The sequence below is a fragment of the Pongo pygmaeus genome, chromosome 13 (assembly GCF_028885625.2).
Source record: "Pongo pygmaeus isolate AG05252 chromosome 13, NHGRI_mPonPyg2-v2.0_pri, whole genome shotgun sequence".
Taxonomy (NCBI): Eukaryota; Metazoa; Chordata; class Mammalia; order Primates; family Hominidae; genus Pongo; species Pongo pygmaeus.
Window position 1 is genome coordinate 28,691,409 of NC_072386.2, and position 21,171 is coordinate 28,712,579.

The 21,171-nt window shown below is 34.0% G+C and overlaps 1 non-coding gene across 3 annotated transcripts in view; it reads left to right on the forward strand.

Annotated features, from left to right (window-relative positions):
• Positions 1 to 21,171, forward strand: part of LOC129043990 (uncharacterized) — a 928,785-nt gene that overhangs the window by 545,135 nt on the left and 362,479 nt on the right. For all 3 annotated transcript variants that reach the window (XR_010123468.1, XR_010123467.1, XR_010123469.1), the window contains exon 3: positions 14,707 to 14,787. This is a non-coding gene — a transcript (uncharacterized LOC129043990). The remainder of the gene's footprint in view (positions 1 to 14,706; positions 14,788 to 21,171) is intronic.

Genomic DNA, 21,171 nt, shown 5'->3' on the forward strand with positions numbered 1-21,171 from the left:
AACTAATATAGGAACAGGAAACCAAATACCACATGTTCTCAGTTATAAGTGGAAGCTAAAGAAGAATACATGGACACAAAGAGGGGAGCAACAGACACTGGGGCCTACTTGAGGGTGGAGGTTGAGAGGAGGAAGAGGATCAAAAAATTACCTATCACGTATTATGCATATTCCCTGGGTGATGAAATAATCTGTACATCAAACCCATGCAACATGCAATTTACCTGTATAACAAACCTGCACATGTTCCCCTGAACCTAAAATAAAAGGTTAAAAAAGAAAAAAATGTCCAGGTGCAGTGTCTCATGCCTTTAATCCCAGCACTTTGGGAGGCTGAGGTGGACAGATCACTTGAGGTCAGGAGTTAAAGACCAGCCTAGCCAAGATGGTGAAACCCTGTCTCTACTAAAAATACAAAATTTAGCCTGGTATGGTGGTGTGTGCTTGTAGTCCCAGCTACTTGGGTGGCTGAGGCAGGAGAATCACTTGAACCTGGGAGGCGGAGGTTGCAGAGAATCACTTGAACCTGGGAGGCAGAGGTTGCAGTGAGCTCAGATCAGCAGCCTGGGTGACAGTGACAGAGTAGACTCCGTCTAAAAACAGAAAAAAAAAAAAAAAAAAAAGGCTGGGCGCGGTGGCTCACGCCTGTAATCCCAGTACTTTGGGAGTCCGAGGCAGGCGGATCATGAGGTCAGGAGATTGAGACCATCCTGGCTAACACGGTGAAACCCCCGTCTCTACTGAAAAACACAAAAAATTAGCCGGGCGTGGTGGCGGGCGCCTGTAGTCCCAGCTACTCTGGAGGCTGAGGCAGGAGAATGGCGTGAACCTGGGAGGCGGAGCTTGCAGTGAGTCGAGATTGCACCACTGCACTCCAGCCTGGGCGACAGAGTGAGACTCCATCTCAAAGAAAAAAAAAAAAAGATGATAAACATTTTAAAACCTGGTCTAAACTGAAAATATTTTTAATTTATTGTATGCATACAGTGGAAATAAAATTACTGGGTACAAAAAAGTGTTTGAAAATGTAAACTTTTACATTTTTTGCAAAAAAAAATTGCTTTTGAAATTTTTGAATTTTTGAATTTCACAAAAAAAGTTTTGATTTATAAAAGCAGGAAACCAAAAGCTTAATAAATCCTCATATATTTAAAGAGTAAGAGTACTTAGTAACAAGTCTGTTATTTGACTCCATGTGAGACATGGCTACAATGCGGGAAAGAGAGAAAAGGAAATACATTAATATCTAATGAGCGTCTACTATGTGCTAGGCACACAGTTTCTCCTATGCTGTCTCTACAAAACTAAGGAAGAGCTAGACATGCTTGCCACATAGCAGCTGCTGAATGAGTGAATGACAAACTTTCATGATAAAGCTTGATTGCATTTCATGTTAGATTTTTTATCATGGTTGTATAAATAAAATATAAGCAAACATTTCATTCAGAAAACAAATATTTAACCCTGGCTCTAAGATGGGCATCTAGGAGAGAACCATATTAAGCTATAGTTTTGATTAACAGGTAAATATTGTATACAAAATAATTGCTATGAAATAAGATAAATGTAATAATAGAGGCATGTATCTAATTGCTTGGTGGCATAAACATTCCTATTACTTGGGGTAGGAAAACTTAGAAGGCTTGATTTAAGAGTGATGTTTGTGCCAAATTGTAAAAAATACTATGATTGTCCCATGAAAGAAACACAGTGCAAAACCAGACAGGTTTTGTCAAAGATGTGCCCATAGAGATATTGGTATGGAGTTCACAGGAAAATGGTGGTACAAAACTTAACTAAAAAAATTGTTTGGCTCATCTATCTTGCTTAGTGGTGATTGTCTGGAACCAAGAGAAAGGTTATATGACTTGTGAAATTTGTTTCAACGTTTAGAATCAATAAAAGCAATACAATAGGGTATGAGCACATTGATTTAAAATGAAGCACAGGTACTGGGCAAACATTTGGGTACATTAAAAAAATATATAAATACGAGCAAAAAATACCAAAAATAGGCTATAGTATGTTTAGCTGTGAGGTTCTTTCTCTTATTATCTGAGGACAGGGAAAGTGGGAATACTTAAAATCATTATTTTTAGCTGTTCTCCAGTTTTATCACTCTGCCAAATAACTGCAAAATTTACATCAGAGAATATGGGTTTTGTTATCCTTCATTCAAAGACATCTCACTGTGGCTTTGGTTAAAATTTGAATTTCTTTTCAATTCCTGTGTTTTAAAAAATAATAGAAAAGTATCTGCCATAGAGAGAACCAACTTTCTATAATTATGTTTTAATATGAAATTCTTCCTATTATTTGACTCTGCATAAATTCCTTTTATTAAATATATTCAAAATAACCTAAAAGCATATCAATATCCATAATTAATGTAGTTCACTAACGCCTTGCAAATTATTTTAAATATATGACAATACATTTAGAATGACCAAAATTGCCATAATTTTACATCAATTTCAAATCATATTGCTGCAAATGCAATATATAGACTTGTGACTACAGAATTACATCTATAATCGTGAAATTGTCTTATAAAAGTATCTGGCAAAATGAAAAATGATATAAAAAAGTCTTAGGAAAGTAAATTAAAACCTCCTCAAGATTCCTAAGCAATATCCTATATTAATAAAAACCATGTAAAAGGTCTAAAAGATGACCTGTACAAAAATGAATCAAGACTTTGGTTATGACTCTTTCATTAACAGATTATTTTGCAAGAAGTGAAATTTAAAGCAAATATTTGACAAGGCCACAGTTATGCAAGTCAGGCACAGTCCAGTGAATGTGGAACAGGTTCAGGAAAGACCATTGTGTTAATAGTTAGGTTCCATGAGCTTTTTTCCACCTGCCAAATCCTTTTCAGGGCTTCAGTAATGCTCCAGTGTTCAAGTGACTGAACAGTGTCATTGAAAGAGACTGATATAAGTTTACAGATCCATTTTTTATAAAGGGCAGAATATAGGATCAAGAATCAGCAATTCCAGGAAAGCACTGAATAGAAATCTCACCGCTATGCCCAAGCATTGGCAACTCTAAGGGTGAAACAAGTCAGAAAACACTCACTATGTAGGATCTGGAAGCCAAAGTTCTGCTGCCATTTCAGCTTGCTGTCAGTAAGTCACTCTACCTCTCTGAATCTCTGCTTCTTGATATGTTCAAATATGATTTGAGAATATTTTATGGGTCCATTTAGACTAAAATTATTTTATAGTGGATTGATTGAATCATAAGCTTTCACTTAAGAGAGGCTATTTCTCTCTAGTCTGTATTCTACTTCCTACTCTCTGCTGTAGATTTTTCTTTCAAAATTCTCCAAACTAGTACTTAGTAGTTAGTAGTAGTACTTAGGCTGAAGTATTTTAGGATTATAGGTAAAGGAACACAGTCTGGGAAAATACTCTGAATATAATATGGTACATCTGCAGAGATATGAGGCTAGTCCAGGAATTGATTCAGTCAGTGTAGCTTTAACTCTCCAAGTGTGGGTCATCAGTTCCAGCAGCCAGATGTCCCTTTTCTTCTTGGAGACATTTCACCCATTCCCATATCCCTTTTTCCTTACTACTTCTTTTTTGTTTGTTTGTTTGTTTCATTTTCCACCTCCCTGCTTGTCTGTTTGCATTCTATAAAAGATCTAAAGCTACAGTAGGAGAAGCTTGATAAGAAACTTTGCACTGCCGGTTGGAATGGCTTCTATGAGGACACCACAGTATGGGGTTGGATTTTTGCTATCATTGCCCCTTCTCAGAGGAAGAAGTTAAAAAGAGCTGCCCTTTAGAACATTCTGGTTACCAATCTCCAATTAACTTTTTCAGGAAAAGACATTCTAGTGTATCTGGCATAGCAGAGTTTGTGATACATGAATTTTTCCAGGGTACTAACTTATTCCTGCTTGTCTTCTGCATGCAAGAATTAATTTAGACCCTTATCTAACACTATATACAAAAATCAACTTAAATTGCATTAAAGACTTTCATATAAGACATGAAACTTCAAAACTACTTGAAGAAGACATGGAAAAGTTCCATGACACTAATCTGGGCAATGATTTTTAAGATATGATCCCTAAAGTATAAGTAACAAAAGGGAAAATAAACTAATGGTGTTATATAAAACTGAAAACCTTCTGCACAGCCAAGGAAACAATGAACAGAGTAATATTTATAAGCCACATATCTGACAAGGGGTTAAGTCAAAAATGCATAAAGAATTCACAAAACTCAATAGCAGGACAACAAATAACCTGATTTTAAAATGGGCAAAGGATCTGAACAGACATTTCTCAAAATAAGGCATATAAATAGTGAACAGTTATAGAAAAAGTGCTCACAATCACTTATTATCAAATAAAAGAAAATTAAAGCCACAATGAGCTAATACCTCACACCTGTTAAAATAGTTATGATAAAAAAAGATGACAGATAACAAGTGTTGAAGAGGTTGTGGAGAAATGTAATCCCTGCATACTGTAGTTGGAAATATAAATTAGCACAGCCATTATGGAATATAGTATGATGGCTTATCAAAAAATTAAAAATAGAATTACCATATGATGCAGCTATCCCACTACTGGGTATATATCCCAAGGAAATAAAGTCAGTATGTTGAAGAGATGCCTGCATCTCATGTTTATTGCAGTATTATTCACAATGGCCAAGATATGGAATCAACTTAATTGTTTCTCATCAGATGAATGAATAAAGAAAATATAAATATACACAACAGAATACTACCCAGTCTCTTAAAAGAAGGAAATTCTGTCATATGCAACAACATTGATGAGCCTGAGGGACATCGCGTTAAGTGAAATAAGCCAGGCACAGAAATACCAATATATCATGATCTCACTTATATGTGAAAGCTAAAAAAATGGAACTCAGAAGTAGAGAGCAGGGGTAGTGGGTGCAGGGCAGGGTTGAGGAGATATTGGTTAAGGTACACTAGATTTCAGTTAGGTAGGAGAAATTAGTTGCAGAGTTTGAATGTACAACATGATGACCATAGTCAATAACAGAGTCACCTAGAATATAATTCCAGATATAATCCAATAATTATATCTGGAAATTGCTAGGGGAATAGATTTTAAATGCTTTCACCACACAAAAAAAATGGTAAGTATGTGAAGAAATGAAATGTATATAGTAATTATACTATTATACATTAGCCATTCCACAGTGTATACATATTTTGAAACATGTTGTACTTGATAACTATATGTAATTTTTATCAATTAATATAAATGAATACATAAATAAAAATGTTTAAAAAGGACCAAATATTCTTGAAAAAAGCAGAACAAAGCAACTCATTAGGCTTTAGTATAACACTTTTTCATGTTTTTATCTCCATATCTACATTTAAATAGAAGTATTAAAAATTATAAACCCTCTTTATTATTATTATTTATATATGTGAGGTGATGGTTGTTTCACAAGTGTAAAGTTATCTTCAAACTCATGAAGTTGTATACATTAAATATGTACAGCTTTTCTTATGCCAGTGCTACCTCAAAAAAGTGCTATTTCTAGTTTTTAAGGGCTAGGAACTCTAGGTATCTGGAATCTTATACTTTCTGTTTTGAGGATTGGGATAGCAATAATTTTCTGAAAAGCGTCAGCAAGACATCCTTATTGATTATGCATCATAACATGACATCTACAAAACAGCAGTACTAAGAAATCAGAACCAAACTTAGAAGATTAGAAGATAAATCATGTGGGAAGCTGAGTTTTGAGATTTTCTTGGAATGAAGTCTAGCCCCAAGGAACTGTGTTGTAGCTTTGATAATGGTGAAAAGATTTCTTTAAAACTTAGAAATATTATATTAGAATTTTTTTTCTGAAAGTCATCAAAGTTTTTGTACTCACTAATGACCAAATTTGCCAGTAATGGAAGATGAGATGACCCTCCAAGAATTTCTCTAGGTGTTTTACAATCATTTCTCAAATATCTTTGAGTTGAGAAACAGCTGAGTGAACACAATATCAAAATTTTCTTTAGATCCAGGGAAACTTCCAAAGCCGACTGCCACATATTGTATGATTTTGTGCATATCAAAGATCCACCCTCTCCAAAATCGCTGATCGGTAATATTTTATTTTAAAATTATTTATTCTATGTATTTATAGATTCACACATTTATTTACCTGATTAAATAAATATGTAATGAGTTTTTCTAAGTAAAGTACTGTTGAGGCACTAAGTTTGTGGCTGGGTAACAATATAGCGAGAGCTCCAGCTCATCTTAAGTTTGCATGTTTATCAGGAAAGCATAATATAATCAAAAGATTACTCAAATAAATATAATTTCACTTGGTAATGTCAGTTCCATTTACTGAGTATTTGATGTGCAAAGCCCTGTTCTGAGTGCTTAGTTGTGTTAACTCAGTCCTCACAACCATCCCTTTAGGTAAATGATATTGTATCTGATTTTCTAGATAAGGAAACTAGAGCATAACAAGGATTACAGCTTTCCTAACATCATGCAGTCTAGCAAGCGATGCACTCAAGATTTAAACTCAGTAAGTCTGGACATAAATCTTGCGCTTGAAACCACTCTATTATGAAAAATTGACAGGGATGAAAACTTCAGGAAGCCAAACAGAATATCAAAAAGCACTCCCATTTAGAAAGAAGTATTCATTTGGAAGTGGCATTTAAGCTGATACCTGAAGAAAGAAGGAAATGACTAAGCAAGGAATGGAAAGAGGATTGCTCTAACAGTGCCAACAGCCCATGTAAGGGCTTTGAAATAGAATGAAGCTTTCAGCACAGATGGAACCTGGTGAGAGAGGGAGAGCAGGCCAGAATGTGGGGCTGGAAAGGTTGACTGTGACAGATCAGGCCAGGCCTTTTAGATTAAATATTACAAAAATAAAGTTGTTTTTTTTTTTTTTAAATATTCAAAGCACAACAGGAAGTTATTTGTGGAAAGACATGATCCAATTGATATTTTAAGATAATTTTGGTTGGAAGGTAGAGAATAGATTGAAAGGGCAGGAGCTCAAGAAGAAAGACTAGTTAGGAGACCATCAGAATAATCCAGGAGAAAAGTAACAGCTTGGAGTGGGGGTGGCAGTAATAATGATAACATGTAGATGGATTCGGGATGCTTCTGGGGAGGTGAGAGAGAAGGAGGAACTCAGGACATCCCAAGGTATTGGCTTCTTGGTTTGGATTTCTGGTTTATGGTGTTACTGCCTGATCTTCCTACCATTAGAATTACTATCCTGAATTATGATATTTTCTATCAAAAACCTGTGTTAAAATTACCTATATTAAATGAAATTACAATGGATTTTTTCATTAGAGCAGTTTATTAAATGACTGTAGCATAAAAGGCTTTAATGAATATGAATATAGGCAGTTGTAAATGGAACACAGGTGGCCAGGGCTCAAGGGATTATGTAAAAGTGTTAGTGTAGTTGAAGGTGAGAGTGTGAATCCACTGTGAAAATATGTGCTGAATCTGGACTAGTGTGTGAAGTTTGCAGCTTCATCCAAGATGTGCAGAAATACCAGTACTCATATGAGCCTCTTTCTTTATTAATCAGTCACACAACAAATATTTCTTGGATACTGGCTTACTTTGTCTTAGATGCTCTACCAGTATTGTGAATATGAGATAAAGTAAGCAGGAATAGCCCATGCCTTCAGATAGCTTCAGCTCTGTTGTTTCTCACTCAACTATTTCTGCCACTCTATCGCATTTTTAATGATTTGATATTTTTTGGTTAAGGAACATGTCTGCACAATTGTTATCCGAATGCCATTATTGATATCTTTTGATCAGAGATAGTGTAGCAATTCTTAGTAGCTCACACTCTGAAGTCAAACCACCTTGGTTTAAATGTTAGCTCTTTACTTGCCTGGTTAGTTAATCCCTCTGTGCCACAACTTTTTATCTTTCAACTGGGATAAAATAATATATTTGGACTGTTGTGAAAATTAAGCATGCAAATAAATGTAATGTACTTAGAACAGTGCCTGGCATACGGAAAGCATTCAGTAACCGTTAATTATCGCTGTTATTTTGCTAATGTTATACAAGACACAATAGTTTTGTGTATGTGTTTGTTTGTGTGTAATTTAAAGAGATACAGTTTATAAACATATGCTTTAAGACCAAATAAAATATGCCATCCACTTAAGAAAATGTGTAGCTATAGTAGAATTTCAACTTTTAAAAGTTTAAACACAATGACAATTTTTAACTTGATTAACCTAATAAAAAGACAAGGATGTATGGCTTTCGCTCTTGGGTTTTCAAAAGATTAAAGCAAATAAAATGCCAATATCCAATTATGTACCTCTCTAAAAAAGGCAAGAACAAAAGGAAATGTAAGCCACCAAAGCAATCCAGAGTGAAGTCCTCATAAATCTCGGATCCACCAACGCCACCAATGCCACCACCAACAACAAATATTTTAAAAGCAGGTAACTTAAAAAAGAAGAGCCAAAATGCCTTCTTTTATTATTTTATTACTGGACTTATTTATTGAAGAACAGGCTATATGCATTCTATACTAAAATAGGATTTAGAATTTAGTGTAGTAAAAATGTAAGATTCTCTTTTGGTATGGTTTATGACAACGTGTTTCAAGTGGCATCTATAGAGAGAGTCAATCAAGTAGTACTGTCACTGTGCTTTAAGTTGGAAAAACGTTTGTTTTTAATATTAAGAAGTTCAGTGAATGACAGAGTCAAATTATTCATTGAATATATTTTTCCTATATTCCTGTCTTCTCTCTATTGCTCCAGCAAATGGTATAGCTAATTTGCTGTCTTAAAATTAGGCATCATATAACTTAATTTTTAATATTAGCATAACTATTTTATGCTATTAGAATTAAGAATTTATAAAGCTTTTTTATTATATTAAAATTAAAATGGAATTAATGGCATGTTTCAGTTTTTCTATTCTAATGAAAAAGTAATATTAAATAAATATAAGTTCCAAGTAAATGTCATTTCTGTTATGTCATTTTGTTAGGAATATCGTATTATTAATTGAAACAGCTAGATTTCATGTAAAATGCCTTATTTAAAATGTTATTTTTAAATGTATATATACATATATATCTGTGTGTGTATATGTATATATATATATACGCATTTTTTTTCTTTTTTTTTTTTTTTTTTTTGAGATGGAGTCTTGCTCTGTTACCCAGGCTGGAGTGCAGTGGCATGATCTCGGCTCACTGCAACCTCCGCCTCCCAGGTTCAAGCAATTCTCCTGCCTCAGCCTCCTGAGTAGCTGGGATTACAGGTGCCTTCCACCACACCCGGCTAATTTTTGTATGTTTAGTAGAGACAGGGTTTCACCATGTTGTCCAGGCTGGTTTCAAACTCCTGACCTCAGGTGATGCGCTCGTCTCAGCCTCCCAAAGTGCTGGGATTACAGGCGTGAGCCACTGCAAAATATTATATTTTTATAAACTTTTGTATATTTAAAACTTAATATTAATTTTATAAACTTTTGTTTGTTTAAAAGTTAATATTAATTAGGGAAACAGATCATATTGCATTTTAATAACCATCCTTTCAAAAAGCCAAAACAACAAATAAAAGAAAGAGCAAGATTTTATTTAGAACTTGACTTTTATTTAACAATCACGAAATATTGAAAATAAAACACTAAATCATCCAACTTTGATCAACTGCAATGATTACAGGTTTCAAGTTTTATTAGGTACCATTGCATTCAATTTTACGTTTGTTCCCACTAGTTCCGTGTCCAAAGCCATTCACTTTTGAAACTTTAAAGGCAGTGATAAATAATGGAAAGATCTGTAATCGTGAGAAAATAAATGCATCACTTTCTAAGCCTCAGTTATATGTTTGTGAAGTGGGATAATTCCGCCTTTCTCACATAATTTATTTCTTGAGGAATAAATTAAATAATGTTTTTAAAGCACTTGGTATCATATCTAGGTACATAGTAGGCATGTTATTTCTCTTCTTCCTTCTGTAACTGAAAAGAAAAAACATAATATGACAGAAGATGCGGATTACATATAACAATTCAAAATATTTGGTTTACTCGATGTATGAGAGACCGTCTTTCCCCAGTGTGGTGTAGACCATTTCTGTAGGTCACATTCTACACTCTCCAAAATATTAATGGAGCTTCAAGTGAGAGACTGCCAATCTCTTGGATGATCCTTTAGTGATGCTGTGTTATTAGCCTTATGCAATCATCCAAGAAATTTACCAGCCAGACCTTTTGACCATGATGAGTTCTGCATCATGTGTTAAAAAGCCTGTGATATGCCGTGTTAATACTCTAGACTACTGTATATAAAGTATCAATAATCATAAATATTTAAATAAATTAGAGGATTCATTTCCTTTTGAGAGAAGATATCATATATACATTTTCTCTGGAAAAGTATTATCCCTTTTTCCCCACCTTGAAATAAAGTGTGAGAATCACTATAAAATGTGGTGGAAAAAGAGAAAATGGTAAAAAATGTGTACCTTTTTATTTAAAGCAGAGGTTTTCAAATCTTTTGTCTGAAACACTTGTGGAGACATAATTAATAACTATGGACTATTTCTACCTAGAAACATTCAAGTGTAGGTTGATATTTTTCCTTCTAAAACTTCAAGTAGCACTGAAAGTTCTAGGGAGATTGTTTCCTTCTTTTTCAAATTATTCCTAGAATATCACTGTAAACCTAAATGATATGCTTACTCCAGTTTGAATCAATTTAAAGTATTGTTTATCCTTAAAGATTATTACATGTATTGTATAAGAAGTCAGCAGAGCCACAGTTATTATTTTATAAATTGCATTTACATATTCCTAGCCTTGAAGTTAGAGTCACGTTTGTTTGAATGAGGAATAATTCATGCCTGTTTGTAGTTTAGAAATATTAATCCTCTGTAGTTAGTGTTACAGCATGTTCACCTCTCTTTAACATTGTTTTCTGTCTTCACCATTATATCATGAAGACTATGAGACTGGATCTGTATTTTTTTTTAATTAGGTACACTGACTACTTTAGATTTTATTGACCATACTAAGCATACGGATGGATTTTTTTTATTTTTTCTTTTACACATGGTTTGGGGGTATCTTTTATCTGTTAACTGCTTGAAAATACATGTTCATCAAATTCCCACTTTTTGTCTTCTGTTTATAAACATTATCACTTACCTTGAATTGTGTCGATTAAAGTGTTGAGGGTATTGCTTCTTATGTTTTTGTTCTCAGTCTTGTCCCAGCTCAGTTGAGCTGCATCTACCAATTCTTATGAAACTGATTTTTCATATTTTTCTCTTTTATCCTCTGAACAATATTTATTATTATTATTATTATTATTGAGACAGAGTCTCACTCTGTTTCCCAGGGTGGAGTGTAGTGGCGTGATCTTGGCTCACTGCAACTTTTGCCTCCCAGATTCAAGCTATTCTTCTACCTCAGCCTCCCAAGTAGCTGGAATTACAGGCACGTGCCACCACAACTCGCTAATGTTTTTATTTTTAGTAGAGACGAGGTTTCTCTGTGTTGGCCAGGCTGGTCTCAAACTCCTGACCTCAGGTGATCCACCCGCCTTGGCCTCCCAAAGTGCTGGGATTACAGACGTGAGCCACCACACCTGGCCTGAACAATATTTATTCTATTACTAATATCTTTCTGCTGTTTCTCTAAATAATTTTGGTGAGAAGAGTCTAATAAATCACATGATCTAGGATTACATCTGGGCCTGGCTTCTCATCTGGTGTTATCATTTAATACAGAATGTGATGCCCCATCAGTGTAAACTTTGATTTACTTTGTTAGGAATTACAGCTTTGATTTCTTTTATCCATTATTTTATTATTAACCCACAAAACTGAAGGAATTTCTACTTAGAAAATTGTACTACTTAAACTCCCCTTTTAAAAACACCCTACAAACACAATGCTGTTATAAGTTTTATCAACACATTTTACCCAACTTCTTTATCCACTCACTTGACCATTTAGTTTTCTAATTAGAAAAATAGTCTCCTTTTAATACTGTTTATCTTGTTTCTTCTTTTGCATTCATACTGTTTACTTCACCAACATAACTTATTTTTCACATCCCTCAAATAATATTGAGTCTTAGTTAAAATTGTTTTCTTCCAAGGAATTACGAATTTCTGGTTTGTGGGTTGTAAATAAAATGTACGTTTCTTCTTCCTCAAAGATATCACATATCTAATCTATAAATATGATCATAAACAAAAGATCTTATGAGGTTTCAGGATTCTCTCCATTGTAATGCTAAAATTCACATTTCAAATAAATAGATCATGGATTTAGTTGAATAATTTTCACATTCCATATATATTTTAAAACCCTCAATAAACACTTTAGACATTCAGAAAGCACTTTAATCAAATTAAAGATATGGAACTTAAAACTTATAATGAGTAGGAAACAGCACTTTATTTCATGGAACATACAACTTATAATATAAGATTTGTATGCTGAGATATCCAATATATAAGCCAATGGTGGCAAAGCGTGACAGTGTACATATCTTGTTGATTAAATGAGATATGCGTATGAAAGTGCCTATCACAGCACTTGTTACAGTGAGCTTCCAATAGAGTTAGAGTTGTTTGCTGTGAATTTATAAATTATAAAATAAAACAGGGCACAAAAAAAGTGAATACTATACAGATTTAGAAGACAACCAGGCATTGGAGAAGTTGAAGCATTCTCAGGAAAACAATGTTTCTGCAACATATGCAGAAATTCATAAAATGCAGTGCAACCATTCTTGGTGTTTTAGGGTTTTTCTGCCTAGTGTCCTACTATTTTGCACATATGAATGCTCCCTTTCTTGCTAAAAGTGGTTGCCACTTTCTTTCTAAGTCTGTTTCCCCCTAATGGAAGTGTAGCTTCTGATTTCTTTCCAGAACCTAACAGGACATGTTATTCACTATACTGAATTTATTTGGCTATAAAGCATCTTTTCCTCAAAGTGAGTTATAATACCTCCAAACAAACAAAAGACACAAAGCGCATAATAAGAAATATATATATTTAATTTCTGATAGTAGCCTTTAGAAAAATTGAAATGATAATATAATATTTATAAATCCAACACTTAAAGCATGAACTTATATGACTTCTCCTGTGATAAGATAATGCTCATGTATTTATGTTCCAATTCTCTATATGTGCCTTGACAAAGTTATACTTCTTAGTTGAGTACCACTTTTTTTTAACTCTTATTTTAGATTTGGGGTACACGTTCAGGTTTGTTATATAGGGAAATGCATGTCACATGGGCTTCTTGTACAGGTTATTTCATCACCTGATGAATAGGCATAGTACATGATACGTAGTTTTTTGATTCTCTCCCTCCTCCCACCCTCCACTCTCAAATAGACCCCAGTGTCTGTTGTTTCCTTCTTTGTATCCATGTATTTTTGTTGTTTAGCTTCTACTTATAAGTGAGAACATGTGGTATTTGGTTTTCTGTTCCTGTATTTTTTTTTTTTTTTTTTTTTTTTTGCTTAAGATAATGGCCTCCAGCTCTGTCCATGTTGCTAAAAAGGTCATAATCTTTTTCTTTTTTATGGCTGCATAGCATTTTGTGTTGATATGTACCACATTTTGTTTATCCAATCTGCCATTGATGAGGATTTACGTTTATTTTATGTCTTTGCTATTATCATTAGAGGAGCACCATCTTTCTACCATCCCTTTTTATTCTATACTGACTTTTTTTGTCACCTAAAGAGTGAGAGATTTATAGGAAGGGTCAGGGATGTGCAGAGGGGAAAGGTCGAGGAGACGTCCATGGTGCTGATTCACTGAGATTTGTGCCTGAATTTAACATGTGTGAGGCTTGGAGTAACGGGCATGTAGAAAAGGGATGCTATACAGTTATCACCCTACATATTTGTGAATGGGAAACATGGGAAAGTGACAATATGCAGCAACAAAATACTCATCTATCTTGCTTATCATTTTATTTCTCTTTTATCAAGTAGATGGGAGAAAATAATGCTTTTTTGAAAAGTTTCTTCCCCAGATAATTGAAACTGTAAAAGTTTGAGTTGCTATATAATTTCTACTGTATATACTATATAGTATCTTGTTATTTTAGCAAGCATGTCTATTTCATTTTCTATGTCTCCCTGAGGAAGATTCATAAAATGTAGGAAATGATAGCCATTCATTTGATAGGTTAAAACCTACCATATTGCATATTAACTTATCAGATGGATAACCATCATTTCCCACATTTTATGGCTCTTCCCTGGGAAATCTATGAGATATAAAGTAAGGATAATTGCTAAAATTTGGTTAAAGTAGCCAGTGGTAAAAGCTAAACCCTCTACTTCTTATAACTTAGCATCATGACTAGAAAAATGATTTGCTGTGGTAACACACATAAGAAAACATTTCATTTACAAATTATTTTGTTTTTATAATCCAACAGCCTTTCTCAGTAAAATAACATACTATTGTGTGGTTTGATGTTTTGCAGTACGTCATAATCTGGGGTCTATTTTAGAACCTTGGAAGTCCCAGACAGACATAATATTGCACATTTAACAAAAGCTATTATAACAGCAATATATAGTCAGGTATTTTTAAAAAGGCAGTAGAGTGATAATAAAAATTTCATAGCTAATCACCATCATTTTACAAAGATATTGCTCTGAATATTCTCTTTCACCCTCTTGTTATTTGTAGGAATTGATGAGTGCCATCAGAAAGCTGTATCATGAGCTGCCTGCACTTCTAAAGTGTCCAGTGGATTTTTAATCACATGAGGTAAGTGCCAAATTTATTTCAATTGTATTTTCAGGATGAAATGAAATAGGATTTTTTATTTTAAAACTTATTTTTATTATACCAAGGAAGTGGATAATTTTATTTAATCATATATTTAATTAATTTAATCAAATATTTAATTAGTTCCTCTAATTTGTGTGCCCCAAAGTGACTGCAGGAAGTTATTGGCATGTCGACAATCCACTGCTGGGTTCATAAATTTTTCTCTGTAAAGCTATTATATATGTGATGATATGTTTCTGACAGTCTGTATACTGTTTCTGTTTACTTAATGTCATTTTTATCCATTAAAACACCATTTTAGCATGTTCTAATATACATTTGAAAGTGCGGTGACTGAAGATGTTTCTTTATTAATACATACAATAAAAGTCATGATATAAGATGTATATAAATTTAAATTTATATAGGAGGTACTGTACATTTTACATGAAAGCTTGAGTTCCTTTTCTTTTTATTTCCCCCACTAGTACTAATGGCCTTACGATGGCTTGTGTATGTGTAATGGGAGTGACTTCCTTTTCTTGGAATGTCTTGTTAGTTTCTTTATCTTTGCCTTCTCTGCTAGTGACCACTTACCAAGCATCACAATGGGTATTTTTGTTTTTGTATTTTCATATTTCTTCCAACTGTTGGAAACCATATTGTGACATTTACAACCGGTGTTTTCTTTTTACTACCTGAAATTACAGAGAAAAAAACAAAGAAATCCAGTGGTGCCCAGGAAGATTAAGTTTAGCTCATAACTGTTAAGAAATGTCTTATTTAATTGAACTAAAGAAAGGTATATGGAACTGCATCACTTGTGTCCTCATGAAGGCTAAGAAATGAAGCACTAATACAAAATTTTCTTCTGAAAAAAAATAAGTTTTCTAAAAAGGGAATATGCTTGCTTTCAGCCAAGTCCACTTGTCTCAAACAATAATAGCCAGGAAGCAGGGAGCTGTACATAGGTGATTACCCAGGTAGGAATGGTGAATACACACATAGACACACAAATACACGTACACATTAGTCTAGGATTGGATCTTGAGGTTCAAAGAAAACTGGCATTCTTCATATGCGGAAATATAGATTAAAATATAAAAAATAAATATATTTCAGGGATAAATAGGGTAAATTAAACAGGTATAAAATACACAATATTGGTCAATTTTTAAAAAAATTAAAGGCATCATTGATAAAATTTACATTGTGAACTGCACAATGAGGCATATGGTTCATAATTTACAACTGTCTCCATTATGTGAACTTGGATGAGATAATAACTAAAAATTGACAGTCTTGTGAAAAGAATTAGGGGAAACTGCTAATTTGCACAGCACAAAACTGCCTGTCATTTATAAGGCTCTTCCAATCAAAAAGAACATTTAATGGCACTTAAAATATGATAAATTTGAAATGATTTCAAGACACAGTGAAATGTGATTGCTTTTTTGAATATATCTGAGAATACTCTTTCACAGTTTCTTTAGTCAGCTTAAGTAATCCTGGTAAATTAAAACCTTTTTTTCCTGCTTGAATTTATGTGACATTCTACAATATGTCTCTGATTGTGAACCCAATGGATACTAGTTGTTTTTAGATGTACTTTCAGAGCATATAGTTAGGAGGTTTTTTTTTTTTTTTATCAGCTGAAAGTGAAACACACATTATTAATCTAAGAAATTATTAGAAGTTATTTAAAAATTAATATTTTGTTTCACTTTTATGGGATTTAAAAAAAATCAAATCCATATGCAAATTTTTCTGCACTGAGAACTTTATTTTAACCAAAGTTTAAGGCAAGTAACATAGGGAGAGTGAAATGATAGGTCAATATCCTCTAGGTTCTTGTTCTAATTATTAAGTTCATTTTCACTTCCATTTTCATCCTCTTTGCCCCACAGCACTGGTTCCTTTTCTTTTGCCTACAGATAAGATTTCATTTAAAATAAGAAAAGGAGATTTTAACCTTCCCCTACTACCACTCCACCTCGGGTACTGAATTATTTGCCTATTATTTTATTGCTAATCTCCAAGAAAAATAAAAGTCTTTATTTCCTCAAAATCTTTGGTGGAGTTTTAAAGATTATTTTCTCAATTCTAAAGCCATCCAGAATATTAAAAAAAAATCCATGATATTAGTTAAGAGCTAGAAAAATTGTGAAAATAGCAGAGATGTTTTATGTTGTCCAAAGAGTCATAGGTTCACGTTGAGAAGGTGTCACCAGTGTGATGACTAGCATGCCGTTGGATTGTAGATGACAACACAGGCATATTGAATAAGCTGTGAAATAGGTCACCAGTGTGTTTAGAAGAACATGCCCAAAACTGTTAGCTCAGTCCACAGTTGAAGAAGAACATTGATAAACCCAAGGATAACTGCCCAGAACAGACATCATAATTTGGGAATTTGAAGGTTTTTTCTTTTTTTTTTTTATGGAGGCTCACTCCGTTTCCCAGGCTGGAGTGCAGTGGCACAATCTCGGCTCACTGCAACCTCCGCCACCTGGGTTCAAGCAATTCTCATGCCTCAGTCCCCTGAGTAGCTGGGACTACAGGCATGCAATACCATGCCCAGCTAATTTTTGAATTTTTAGTGGAGATGGGGTTTCATCATGTTGGCCAGACTGCTCTTGAACTCCTGACCTCAAAATGATCCACTTGCCACGGCATCCCAAAGTGCTGGGATTACAAGCGTGAGCCACCGTGCCCAGTGGGAATTTGAAGGTTTGGGACGATTAGGTATGACTTGTTTGGAGAAAGTGAGATTTAAAAGTGTAAGAGATGATGGTGACTCTCTGTAAATGTTTTAAATGATGTCAGGTGAAAAGGAGATTAGATTTTATAGCTGTGATTCTAAGGGAGGCCATCAGACATTTAGATGAAATGTGATCCAATATGAGAAAGGTTTTAAAAATAATATTACATGGGTTTAGTTAAAGTGAGAAAAAACTGTGAAAATTACAATTTCTATATAAACAGAGTGGGCTGTTACATGAAGAATTGACTACTGACTCTAGAGATAATAGTTGTTGTGTTTGTTTGGCCAGCCAAGTGCTTCTCACAGAGCATGCATTTGTCAACCAGTGTTTGAAGAAAAACACTTCACATCTTTTTTATTATTCTATAAGTCTTTGATGATCTTTTATGTGGAGAAATAGCCTTTATATACATTTTATTTAATACTAAGTGATACTTTTTAAGCTATATGTTTTCTTAATTTAAAGTGATTTTAATATAAAGAATATTCATTTTAAAAAATGCTAGAATTGTTGTATTTTCATTGTTACTAGTATATGAACCTGAAGCCAACTATTTACTGTGCTTAAACGTGTATTAGTTTTATCTAGCTGAGAAAAACTGACAAAAGTAAGGCAAAATATTTCAGTGGTTACAATCCCAGATCCAGATCCAGTATTCCTGGGTCTCTACTTTCTGGATATGTCTCTTTTGCAATTTATATGAGGTCTCTGAGGCTTAGTTTACTAGTCTGTGAAAAAAAGGATAAAAGTACTGCTCACCACAGGATGTCATTGAGGCTCATAGTACAACCAAGGATGGTCGCAAAGAGTGATTTCAAATAAACTATTACAGAATATGCGCTTTGCCATTTAACTGACCTTGAACTAGAGCCTAACAATTATTTAGTTAGCTAGGAGTACATTTTAGAGCCATTTTAAAGCATAGATTAATGTCAAATATTTTATGGGTATTTTACTTATTATTTTCTATTGATATAGGGTTCTAGATTGGATAAAGTGTTGGCCATTAATCAGACTTCTTTTCATGTACTGGATAAAACCGGAGTTATTTTCAAAGGAAAGTCTTGACATTGGTTGTATACATTTCCGTTTGTATGTCTCTGCAGAAGTATAATAGTGCATGTTCAGGTATATATTCTGATTAAGCATATCAGCTTCTGAGAATTTACCAAAATTATGCATGCTTTCAAACCCATGAATACATTCTTAAAAAGTAACACTAAGCCGGGCGCAGTGACTCACACCTGTAATCCCAACATTTTGGGAGGCCGAAAAGGGTCGATCACCCGAGGTCAGGAGTTCGAGACCAGCCTGGCCAAGATAGTGAAACCCCATCTCTACTAAAAATACAAAAAGTAGCCAGGTGTGGTGGTGCATATGTGTAATCCCAGCTACTCAGGAGGCTGAGGCAGGAGAATCGCTTGAACCCGGAGGTGGAGGTTGCAGTGAGCCGAGATCACGCCGTTGCACTCCAGCCTGGGCAACAAGAATGAAACTCCATCTCAAAAAAAAAAAAGAAGTAACACCAAATATCTACGGTCTGGTACTCATCATAAAATATATACATCATAATTTCTAGCAGCCAATATTGATCATCAATGTAGGTGTCAGAAATAATACTGAGGAATGATTGCCTGAATGATATGAATCCTTTTCATTCATCTACATAGCTTAAATTTTACCAATCGATTAAACAAGGCTATTAAAAGCTTTATATTTTCTCCATAGAAGTGCTTTCACTAAATCAAAACTTGAATCAGTGCTATCAACTTACACTGATTTGTATTATAAATGCTGGAAGTTCATGCTTGCATTTAGTAATATTATTCATGGTGTAATTCATGGTGTGTTTTTCTTCATCCTTTATGAAGTTTCTCCATTAAGGAGACCATGGTACATATTTTTCTTCGGTCTCACCACTCCAAATAGCAAGGTTTTTTATGGCAACTCATTTATTTTTAACTTATGATTCTATTGGATCATGCAATAGATTTATTTGCATGTATGTGTGTGGAATACAAGGAATTTCAGAACTAAATCTGTTGCACATATTTGGCATGTAAACATAATCTAATGGCATACATGGTAGTGAAACATAGCTGCTCTGAGATCAGTCTAGGTATGGAACCCATATCTTTTATTTAGCTGTAGAGTAGATTTGATCAGGTTGCCACTGCATTTTTCTCTTCAGTGTTTATTTTATGGTTTTGTTGTGAAGATTAACACTCTTCAAAAATGTCAGCTATTGTCAATATTAAGTTCTCAAGAAGCACCTCTTTTTCCACCACCTTTTTTTGGCCTACTAAAACACATTTTCATGTGTTTAGTTTAGTGACTACTAAAACACATTTTCATGCATGTATTTATTTGCTAAATCTTTATTGAGTACCTATTGTGTTCGCTTATAACTCATATATATATATATATATATATATGTAAACACATACATAAATAATACAGATGAAGTCCTTGTTGTCGTAGACCTTATGTTCTAGATGGGTAGTTTTGGTATGGAGTCCGTTAATAATAAAAATATGTGAAAGAAAATATTCAATAATAAGTGCTCAGTTAAAAGTATAGCAAGGTGAGAGCTTAAAGAGCTGGCTACTTCGAATTGTGTTGTCACTGTAGATATATTTTAAGCTGGGACCTGAATTATAACAAGGTCAATATCTGGAATATCTGTATAATTACTGCAGAAAGAGCATTCTGGGAGACAAAAAAATCTAGTCCCCAAGAAGAGGATATGATGATCTCATTGGAGAGATTCCTTGCTTCTGTGCGATAGCCATTTGATGAAAATTTGTATATGTTTCTCTCTTTTCCTTTCAAACTGAAAGGCCCTTCCACATGGAGAAGCCCAGTCATCCTTCTTTCTAATACATTCTTCTCCTTTTTATCTTAACTCAAAATGTTAAACTGACCAAGGTCTTACTCCCTACTCTCTCTGACTATTTTTCCCTTGAAGGCATCCAATCTGATCAACCTAAAATGTACTATGTGGGCTTAAATTGTGAGTGAGTAGTAGAGGTCTCTCAGGCTTCTAACCTAGACTCTGGTTCCAGCCCCATTTATCACAGCTCTCTATATTAGCATTTAGGTCCCAAAGACTGTTTGTCATTGTTCCTTGCAGATAGCTCCCCTAGGAGTAACAAAAAAAGCAGTACTGTGGGCTGAGGAAGAAGTCCAATCATCCTAGATTCCCTTAGCCATAGTCTTACCTAATTTCTAGTAGGTACTAATTTTAACCCTAGCATTATTTTATCTGTTTTAATTTTTTTCCTCACTTATTTTTATCCTGCATCAAAACCAACTTATAATACCATCCCAAATCCTGTTAAAAATAAAGCAGGATACAATATCCTCTCTCAATATAAATATTTAATTTCTTACTTCTCTTTACCAAATATCTCATATTATCTGTAGATAGCATTTTTGTTCCTCATGAATATTGTATCATCAGTCTTAATAACGGACTTAAATAACTCAAGCCTTTTTAGGTATAATAATTCAGATATAATCTCAAGTTGATTCTTCCAGGAAAATTGGTCCACTTTTTATGTTTATCTCAACTCAACCCCATACTAATCCTTCTGCATTTTTTCAGCAGTGCAAG